The sequence below is a fragment of the Rhodnius prolixus genome, unplaced genomic scaffold (assembly GCF_049639745.1).
Source record: "Rhodnius prolixus isolate KJV_2025 unplaced genomic scaffold, Rpr scaffold_34, whole genome shotgun sequence".
Lineage (NCBI taxonomy): Eukaryota > Metazoa > Arthropoda > Insecta > Hemiptera > Reduviidae > Rhodnius > Rhodnius prolixus.
In genome coordinates this window covers 789252-799730 of record NW_027411619.1, presented here as the reverse complement: position 1 = coordinate 799730, position 10479 = coordinate 789252, and the positions used below count along the sequence as shown (strand labels likewise).

Here is a 10479-nt window from a genome sequence, read left to right as displayed (position 1 = left end):
AAATACATTGTTATTTTGTTTTTTTGTAAGAAATGGTCCATCCTTTTCAAAGAAGAAATATATTTCATTGTAATTTACATTTATATTTGTGATTAAAACAAATTCTATGTCATATTCAACGATATTTATAAGTTAATTTCTTCATTTTATTAATTTGCATATTTTGAACAATTTTAGTCTATATTTATAAATTTTTGAAATTCTACGTACCTATAGATGAATCTTTCACAGCTGATGACTATAAACATTAAATTAAAAAGTTCTTGTTCAACTTCTTTTTCGATTTTTTTAAATCTTACGCTCGTTTTTTGTTTTTTTTTTAATAATGCAGAAAAGTTTAAATTGCCCAACCAAAATTAATTTTCTGTTTGATGCAGTTGTCAGAAGGATTGCATACCTAATTCAGAGGAAGCTAAATACATATTGTTTAATAAATACTCCTCACTGTGAATGGTTTGTTCTATATAATTATTTTTTTACATCAATTGTACTTTTTTGTTATGTGTGACTAAAACTAACTGACGGACTAAGTCCGCCGAAGCCGGTCCCAAGCCCAGGTTGTAAAAGGATGAGGGGTCCGTTACATTATGTTGCAGATTAAAGGCAAACTGTACGCAGAGAGATCTTATTCAGAGATGTCTATGAAGTTTAAATATTGTTCGTCATAGGACTGTGAAACTATAATTAACACTTTCTAAAAGGTACAAAAATCTCCTTAACAAAAACTTACAGTTTAAAAAGTTAAGTATAAGGGTTGATTAAACGACAAAAGGTACACAAATCAGCAAGTACCTATCATTTCAATCATACTACAGCTCGTAATAATTTCAGCCATTTAGAAACATTTTCTAAAAGCTTATTTTATTTAAATTGGTTTCTAATTTTTCGCGATTTTTATAAAAGATTTCTTTTACTATTAAGTTTTCCGAGAACATTCCCCTGTGAACAGTGTCTTAATGTATCCTTACAGAAGATATTAGAAAAAGAATCCATTGTACTTTTGAAACAATTGATATTATTTAAGTATAACTTTACTGCATTAAATTTTCATTAATATTTTTTACATTCTATTACACGTCACAGACCCTTATGCTGGCCATTTTTTTATCAATAAAATATTTTCTGCTAATATAAAAATGCAGTTTATATTACGGCTTAATAAATGTTAGTAAACAGGCATTTTAATTTAACTCCGTTCCCAATTATTTTTGTTTTATCTTTACTACGCTCTTTATTTTGAATAATCATCACTCGACCTGGCAAACCCTACTCAAATCACACGCACAATGAAATAGAAAAAGATAAAGCTAGAGTTTTTCTATCACTGTTAAAAATTGAATCACGGAGTTAAAAGGAATTCCACTCTTGAATGGCTAATAGCCAATATATACCTATTTGTAATAATAATCCATTCTAAATTATAAACAAATGAAGTCCCTTTAATTAAATACTTATATAGAATTTTAATAATCAAATAATTAGTAAAAGTAACAGTAATGTCCTGATCTAAAAATATACGTTATCTTAATCCATTTTACAGAGGAATCAAAAAGCTGTAGAAGGAGTGACAGGAGAGTAGACGGATAATAGGCAGACCTAAAAGGAGGGGAACTGAGGAACTGAAGGAGCATCTCAGAAAGCTGGGAATCAGGCAATGGAAAAAAAGTTCTGGACAAAAATGCTTTGAGAACCATTACTGTGGAGATTAACGTCCTATGCAGACTGTTGCACTAAAAAACAAATAAGAAAATTCATATGTATAATCAGATGAGGACAGATTTAAAGGAAGCTGTATACATTAATATATTGTATTACTATAAATATTTGTAATTAATTAACTCTTATTTTTAATTAACATTTGACCATTTGGTACAGTATAGTGCCAATCCGTTTAATCAAAGGATGAACTTAAACCGACGATGTATAATTTCCTAAATTGCACTTAAATATAAACAAGTAAAAGTAATAATAACAATAATTGCGTAAATATACTCGTATGTTGGTAAGGTGAATTTTCTTAAAAACGTTTTATGATTTTTTGAATTGTTTAATAGAATAGCGTCTCATTAAAAACCTATGCATTAATCGTTTAATAACTCCTATTACAATCAATATGAGCTAGAGGGGTGCTACTCTTCCCTGAGCAAAAATATTTTATTGATAAAATTTGGCCAGCATAAGGGTCTGTGACGTGTAATAGAATGTAAAAAATATTAATGAAAATTTAATGCAGTAAAGTTATACTTAAATAATATCAATTGTTTCAAAAGTACAATGGATTCTTTTTCTAATATCTTCTGTAAGGATACATTAAGACACTGTTCACAGGGGAATGTTCTCGGAAAACTTAATAGTAAAAGAAATCTTTTATAAAAATCGCGAAAAATTAGAAACCAATTTAAATAAAATAAGCTTTTAGAAAATGTTTCTAAATGGCTGAAATTATTACGAGCTGTAGTATGATTGAAATGATAGGTACTTGCTGATCCGGTAGGACATATGTATAAGGGTTGATCGTCAAAAAATGCACGAAAAAGCTTAAAGTTGAAAAACACCCAACTTTGATAATTTTTTTCTCCTTTTCTATAGAAGATAAAATTCCCAAATTTTCTTTAAAATATAGGGCAACCCCTCCTTTATCTCTATGGGGGAGGTGTTAAACTCTCTACAAATAGGAGTTCCCATTAAAATAGCAATTCCTTATGAATAACTGTAAATCTTCGAGAATTTTGATGCAATTACTTGATATTAGGGTATTTGTGTGTTATGCCCAAGAAAGCGGATGAGTTGCAAACCTTCAAAGTTTTTTACATTAAATCTTTACCCGAAATATCCTTAACTTCTGAATAAGTGTTAGAAAAAAGGTCTGGTGCTAATAGTGTGTGTCTGTGTGTGTTTGTGTGTGTGTGTTTTGGGGGGCTCAAAAACGGTTCCAAAGAATTTATTCAAACCATTTACCTACTACACGTGCATAAATCTAAATTTTTTTAAAAATAAATTATCCCAGGGTCCTGCTGATGGGAGTTTAGAGGAGAGATGGAGAGATGGATGGATGTCATTTATGTGTAATACGCGGCCTGGAAAAATTCTGTTGGTTTTAAGATTAGTAGTTTATTTTATATTGGGCTGCCAGACGTCGTATGGCCGAAGTAGCCATTGACCTAGAAGGCGTAATTTAAAAAAAAAAGTTTCTCTTACTCAAGTAAGTAAAAGAAGGTACAATCGTGCATATTTTACATTTTAACCTTTCAACAGACAAATCTGTTCGAGGTCCTCCGAGCCCGAAAAAGTAGTAACTGAAATAAAGCTTGAATTTCTCACTTTTCAAGGATTCTTTCAAAAACTGCTATTACGATTATTTTTGTTATTGAACTATTCGTGCATAGATTTAACCCGAACATTTTTACAGGAAAATTGTTAAGGGTACTTCTGTAAAAAAAGATGGGTAGATTTTTTTTGTCGTTGAATAAAAAGGAGGCTAAAATAGAGTAGGATGAACAATTAAAAACACAAAATTAAGTTTAAAATTAAAACAAACCCACTACAATTTTATTATTAATGGTTCTCTAAAAATCTTTTTAATTATTCTAAACATTAATGTTAAATGGACGTGTTTGAAAAGTACGCTCAACCATCGTACTATAATTTTTTTGCAACGCAACTTTTGTGTCTCTAAACCTGATTAAAACTGCCCGGTAGGACAGTTGTAAAAGGGTTGATCGTCAAAAAGTGCACGAAAAAGCGTAACGTTGAAAAACGCCCAATTTGAAATTTTTTTTCTCTTTTTGTATAAAAGCTAAAATTTTCTTTAAAATATAGGACAAATCCTCTTTTACAACTGTAATTTTTTGCAACAACCCAGATGTTATAGATTTCGAGAAAAAAGTTGTTGAAAATGAGCAAAAACGGCATTTTCAAAAATTGGTCTTGTTGTTGTTGTTCTTGTTGTTACCTTTTTTGTAAACAACGTACAGCCTAAATGCGCGAACCGATTTTGATGAATGAGGTGTCATTCGATTGGGAATTTTATGTAGATGTGCCTTTTGGGAGTCTCGACGCTGCACATCAAATGGGAGAGGAGTTCGCCCTCTTTATGTAAGGCCCCCTCAAAAAATATTATTATTACTAATTACACTGTAAATCTTGGCCCGATTATGATAAAATTTGGTAGGATGATAGGGTTAGAGCTCCCCTACGTGACATTAAAGCGGCGATCAGCTCTTACACTTGTTAAGGGGAAGTATAGCAATCGTTTCAAATTATCGAAACGTGAACCGATTTTCATGAATGAAGTGTCATTCGAATCGAAATTTTGTATAGATTTGCACATTAAAAGTCTCGACGCTATGCCTCATGAGGAGGGGAGTTTGCCCCACCCAAGTAAGGCCCTTTCTAAAACTATTAATGCTAATATTTCTATAACGCTTTGTCCGATTTTGATAAAATTTAGTAGGAAGAAGTGGTTAAAGCTCCTCTACGTGGCTGTGAAGTGCTATCATGCTCTTACACCTACTAAGAGAAAGTATTGCAATCGTTAAAATTATCAATGAGTGAACCGATTTACACCAATGAATTGTCGTTCGATTCAAAATCTTTGCCTGTTTGCCTTTTAGGGAGCAGTACTGTAATTGGAGTTTATTTTTCTTACTCCTTTTAAAAGGAAGTACTGAAATCGCAGTTTAATTTTGTTACTTAAGTACAAATACCTTCCTATTTTATTCAAAACGTTTTCTCAAAAAAAAATTGTTATTGAGGATGGTTTGGGGACCGCAACTATAATCATTCTTTAAAAAGATCTCTCCAGTGGTAGTTACGGTTTCGACGTAACACCTTATCAGGTTATAATGATGGAATTGCTTATTCCAAATTTTAATAAAATCTGTAAAGCAGATATGTAACTTTGCAAAACAGACAAAAAGGAAAATCTATCCAAAAGGTACAAAAATCTCCTTAACAAAAACTTACCAGTTTAAAATGTTAAGCATAAGGGTTGATTAAACGACAAACGGTACACAAATCAGCAAGTACCCAACATTTCTTTCCTATTACAGCTCGTAAAAATTTGGGCAATTTAGAAACGTTTTGAAAAAATTTATGTTTTATTTAAATTTCTTTCTAATTTTTCCCCATTTTTATAAAAGATTTCTCTTACTATTAGGTTTTCTGATAACATCCCCCGAACAGTGTCTTCATACATCCTTGCAGAAGATATTAGAAAAAGAATCCATTGTACTTTTGCAAAATTTGATATCATTTAAGTAAAATTTTACTGCATTAAATTTTCATTAATATTTTTTACATTTTATTTCACGTCTCAGACCCTTATGCTGGCCATTTTTTGTCAATAAAATATTTTCTGCTAATATAGAAATGTATTTTATTAAGGCTTAATAAATGTCAATAAACAGGCACCTTAACTCTGTTCCAAATTATTCTTTTTTTACCTTTACTACGCTCTTTATTTTGAATAATCATTACATTATACTCACATAATACTCAAATTGAGAGGAAAAAAAAACTTTGTTGGTCTATCACAGTTATAATCTGAATCACGGAGTTAAAAGAAATTTTAGTCTTGAATAGTTATTGTTTATTACCTATTTTTAATAAAAATTGATTTCTAAATTATAAATATATGAAGCCCCTTTAATTGAGTACTTGTATAAAATTTTGATAATCAAATAATCAGTTAAAGTAATAGTAATGGCCTCATCTAAAAGTCTTCCATTTTACTGATGAGTTAAAAAGCTGTGGAAGGACTGACTGGTGAGTAGACGGAAAGTAGGCAGACCTAGAAGGAGGTAGACTGAATAGAATAGAATAAACTTTATTTAACAATTGAAGGTATATACTGAAGGAGATTATTCACTAAGAGAAATAAGAACAACCACTACAATGATGAATTCTTATTATTTTATTTTATTCTCATCAACATGGGTTAAGGCAGTCAAAAGAACACAACGCTATATGAATATAAAACAAAAACCTCTAGCTTCAATATTTTTTTACATTCAATATATCACACATATGTTTTATCATCTGTCCGTATTATTATAATTATTTAATAATTAATATGATTTAACCAATTAAAATATTCGCCCACAGCTCGTCCAACCTGACCTTGATTGGTCTCACAATCAAACAGTAATTCTTAGCAAAATTAAAATTAAAATTATGAAAATAAATAACAATAACATTAGAATCCAAAACAGAAATTAGAAAAGTACAAAACATTAAGTTTGAAAAATTAAGCAAACTTAAAACAAATAAGTTCAATAGTCTGCAATTGGCTAACTATTAGGTAACCACGGTTTCATGTTCATAGGTGAACTTTTATGGAATTTAGTAAATCCATTGGGATTGAAGCCAGAACCCCCATCGAAAACTAACTTAACTGGCTTGTGGTATTGGGAAAAAAACGAGTAGCATGCTTGCCATTTAATAACTTCATAAGCGTTAGCAGTACGCATTGGATAACTTTCATTGTCGAACTGTTTCTGCACAAGGATCGAACCATAGCCTTGTGCACTTGCATCACAGTGCAACTCAGTAAGTGCAGTGGGTGAATAAATAGCTAACAGCGGCTCTGATATTAGGAAATTCTTAAGTCGCTCAAAACAATTTGATTCTTCTTCGGACCATACGAAATTGATTTTAGATTTCAACAACTTATATAGTGGCTGGGCGACAATAGCAAAGTTATGAATAAATTTTCGGAAATAAGAAATTAATCCTAGGAAGCTATGCAATTCGCGAAAATTTTTGGGTATTGGGTAATTTGCAACTGCAGCAACATTTGCTGTGGAGGGACAAATCCCTTCATCATCCACTAAATACCCCAAGTGACAATCGGGTTTAACTGTGAGTGCTAACTCTAAATTTGTTACGGGCTCTTTAGGTTTTTCAACATCATTATAATTTTCTTTAATAATATTTTTGACTTTACTTTGAATTTCCCATGATAATTCATTATTTATATCCAAATCAGGTTCATTAAGTTTTACGTTATTGGAAATATCAATATTTAAAATATCAGAAATACATTCACCTATCGGTTCTTCAACTAAAGTACTTTTAACATCAATACAAACATTATTACCCTGAAACTTAACCTGCAGTCCATCATATGAAAGAAAATCCCGACCTAACAAACAGATAGAATTTATAGTATTTTCCGGAACAACATAGAAAGTAATTGGAATTTTAATTGAATTAACAGATACATTTTGTTTAAGCTCTCCTAATATATTTAATTTACTTTTATTGACTCCTTCAAATTGAAATTTACGCGTATACGGACTTATAATAACATTGACAGGAAAAATATGTTCAGAAATTAGAGAAATTGGGCTACCACTGTCTAAAGTAGCGCTAATTTCTACGTCGTTTACCTCTAGCTTAATTTTTACTTCGTAGGTTGGTGCTAACGATGAGCTCTCTGCAATCCAGCCAATCTCCTTATGCGTAGTACCTTCCGTGAGCTGTCTCGATGTGGGACGTAATCTTGGACAGTCCTTTCTTTGATGTCCTTGAGATCCGCATTTGAATCAGGAATTAGGTTCTCGTTTCGGAGCCGTGCATGCTGAAGAAACATGACCCATTTTCCCGCAGTTGTAACATCGAACTACATTCGCCACACTCGTAGTACCTGCATTTTTCACTCTTCTTTCCTGCACTGACTCTGGAAATTTCTTGAATGCTAACAATTGATATTTCTCTTGATGTACTTTACTGCTTAACTTAATTTCTTCATAAATATCAATTCTTTTCTTAAATTCTGCAACTGTAGAGCAGCCAAAAAGTACAACTTTGTTTCTAATGTCATCATTGATGCCGTCGATTGTATATTTAATTAATGCATCATCTTCGATACTACCCCTTCCGGCCAGTTCACGCATGTGACAAAAGTATTCTTTAAGTGTCTCTTCTTTTTTCATTTTTCTGTTAACTAGCATCTGATGTAGAGTAGCACTATTTATCGTAGTTGGAAATTCAGCTCTTAAGACCCTCTTCAAATTAACCCAACTGTTTACATTCGGCTCACAATTAATTACTGTTTTTGCAAATCCTTTTATCGATTTCTTGGCATATATAAAAGTTTCCAAATCGTTCCATTTCAATAATTTCCTCATATCTTCAAATTCTTTAATCCACCGATTAGCGGTGTAATTGTCACTACCGGTGAAAGGACGAATAGAATCTTCTATATCTCTTAATAAAAATTTGGGATGGTAACACAACTCTGAATTACTTCTTTCTTCATCTTCTTTATTTTCTTCTTCTTTTACATCTTGCTCTTCAGTGTCTTCATCTTCTTGCTCATTAACCTCTTCATTTAATATTTTTAAATTTTCTAAATTCATTAGACTTGTACAAATACGTTTGGATAGTTCGTCCGCATTTCCGTCATGGTCAATGTTAAGAATATTGCAGATTAGTGTAAGGTCACCATCAGTTAAATTTTCATGTATGAATTTAAGTTTGACCTTATATTCTTCTGAATCCAACAAAAAACTAAATCCTTCAAATTTTCTGAGTCTAGCTCTTTTCTGACGATTTCCTTCGCACTCAAAAATTAATAAATGGAGTGCTCGAATAGCGTTAATGGTAGAATTGCTAATATTTTTGTTAATTCTATCAATTTCTCCTAATGACGTCATATTTGCAAATAAATTAAACCAATGTAGTATATAACTGAGTTTTACTTACGGCCGATGAACAATCTGAATTGCTATTACTTCCTCGCAAATCAATTAGTTTATACGACAACTCTTCACTATTTTTCAATGTTCAATTCGTTTCCTTTTCTTTGCAATATAACTTTATCTGCCTCTGATCAACTTTATCTGCCTCGTACCAATTTGATCTGCCTCGAACCCCACACCTGAAGCTGAAGGAGTTGATCCACTAAGAGAAATAAGAACAACCACTACAATGATGAATTCTTATTATTTTATTTTATTCTCATCAACATGGGTTAAGGCAGTCAAAAGAACACAACGCTATATGAATATAAAACAAAAACCTCTAGCTTCAATATTTTTTTACATTCAATATATCACACATATGTTTTATCATCTGTCCGTATTATTATAATTATTTAATAATTAATATGATTTAACCAATTAAAATATTCGCCCACAATACATATGTTACTTATGTACATAGGAGTGCCATAACTATAACCTCCAGCTAATTACATAAATTGTTACAGGATATAGTATAAAAGTAAGTATTGAGGGGAAAAACAATGAAAAACCCTCAGCCTCTAAGGGAAGTTTTACTCTAAGGGAGTCCTTAACTCTCCTGTGCCTGTGCACCGTGTCCATGCTATAGTCCCCTATTAGTCTGCATAGGTGGTTGTGACACGATTCACACTTACTGAATAAACCAGAGGTACTTGATGTAGTGTTCTACATAGTCCATGTAAGTGTTAGAGTGTAAGTCTATAATACGCGTGTAGCGGGGGGAAGTTGTTACAAGCCTGCGGAGGTAGACTGAGGAATTGGAGTACCTCAGAAAGCTGGAAATCAGGTAATGGAGAAAGAAAGCTCTGGCCAGAAATGCTTGGAGAACCAATACTCTGAAGGTCAACTTCCTATGCAGACTGTTGCACTAAAAAGCAAATAAAAAAGAAAAGAATCATGTGTATAATCAGATGAGGAAAGATTTAAAGGAAGCTGTATAAATTGACTATAATTATAAATATGTATAATTAATTAACTCTTATTTTTTAATTAACATTTGACCATTTAGTAAAGTATTGTGCCTATCTGTTTAATCAAAGGATGAAGATTAAACGACAATGTAAAGAAGTTCTTAAATTGTACTTGAATCTAATGTAAAAGTAATAATAACAACTCTTTAACAAAAACTTACAGTTTAAAATGTTAAGTATAAGGGTTGATTAAACGACAAAAGGTACACAAATCAGCGAGTACCCAACATTTCATTCCTATTACAGCTCGTAATAATTTGAGCAATTTAGAAAGTTTTTGAAAATATTTATGTTTTTTTTAAATTTCTTTCTAATTTTTCCCCATTTTTATAAAAGATTTCTCTTACTATTAGGTTTTCTGATAACATCCCCCGAACAGTGTCTTCATACATCCTTGCAGAAGATATTAGAAAAAGAATCCATTGTACTTTTGCAAAATTTGATATCATTTAAGTAAAATTTTACTGCATTAAATTTTCATTAATATTTTTTACATTTTATTTCACGTCTCAGACCCTTATGCTGGCCATTTTTTGTCAATAAAATATTTATGCTCAGTGAAGAGTAGCACCATTTAATTTAAATTGATTGTAGCAGGAGTTATTGAATGCTTAAAGCAAAGGCTTTTTATGGTCCTCAATGGTCTCCTCGATCTTGAATTGAGGGGCTAGCCAACCCTACGTCCACGTCGTGAGGACCGGGCAACGCGCTCTTTGAGTGCGGCTAACAGGGCAATGGCGGGCCTGGCGGTAACCCACCGC

General features: G+C 31.8%; 1 protein-coding gene and 1 long non-coding RNA gene across 2 annotated transcripts in view; both read left to right on the top strand.

The window, feature by feature from the left end:
* Positions 1 to 10479, top strand: part of LOC141457603 (uncharacterized) — a gene marked incomplete at its 3' end in the record, with an annotated part of 667626 nt that overhangs the window by 53522 nt on the left and 603625 nt on the right. The window lies entirely within an intron of this gene.
* On the top strand, positions 26 to 1821 carry LOC141457597 (uncharacterized). The gene is made up of 2 exons (XR_012460426.1): positions 26 to 701; positions 1541 to 1821. It is a non-coding gene; the product is annotated as an uncharacterized lncRNA (long non-coding RNA).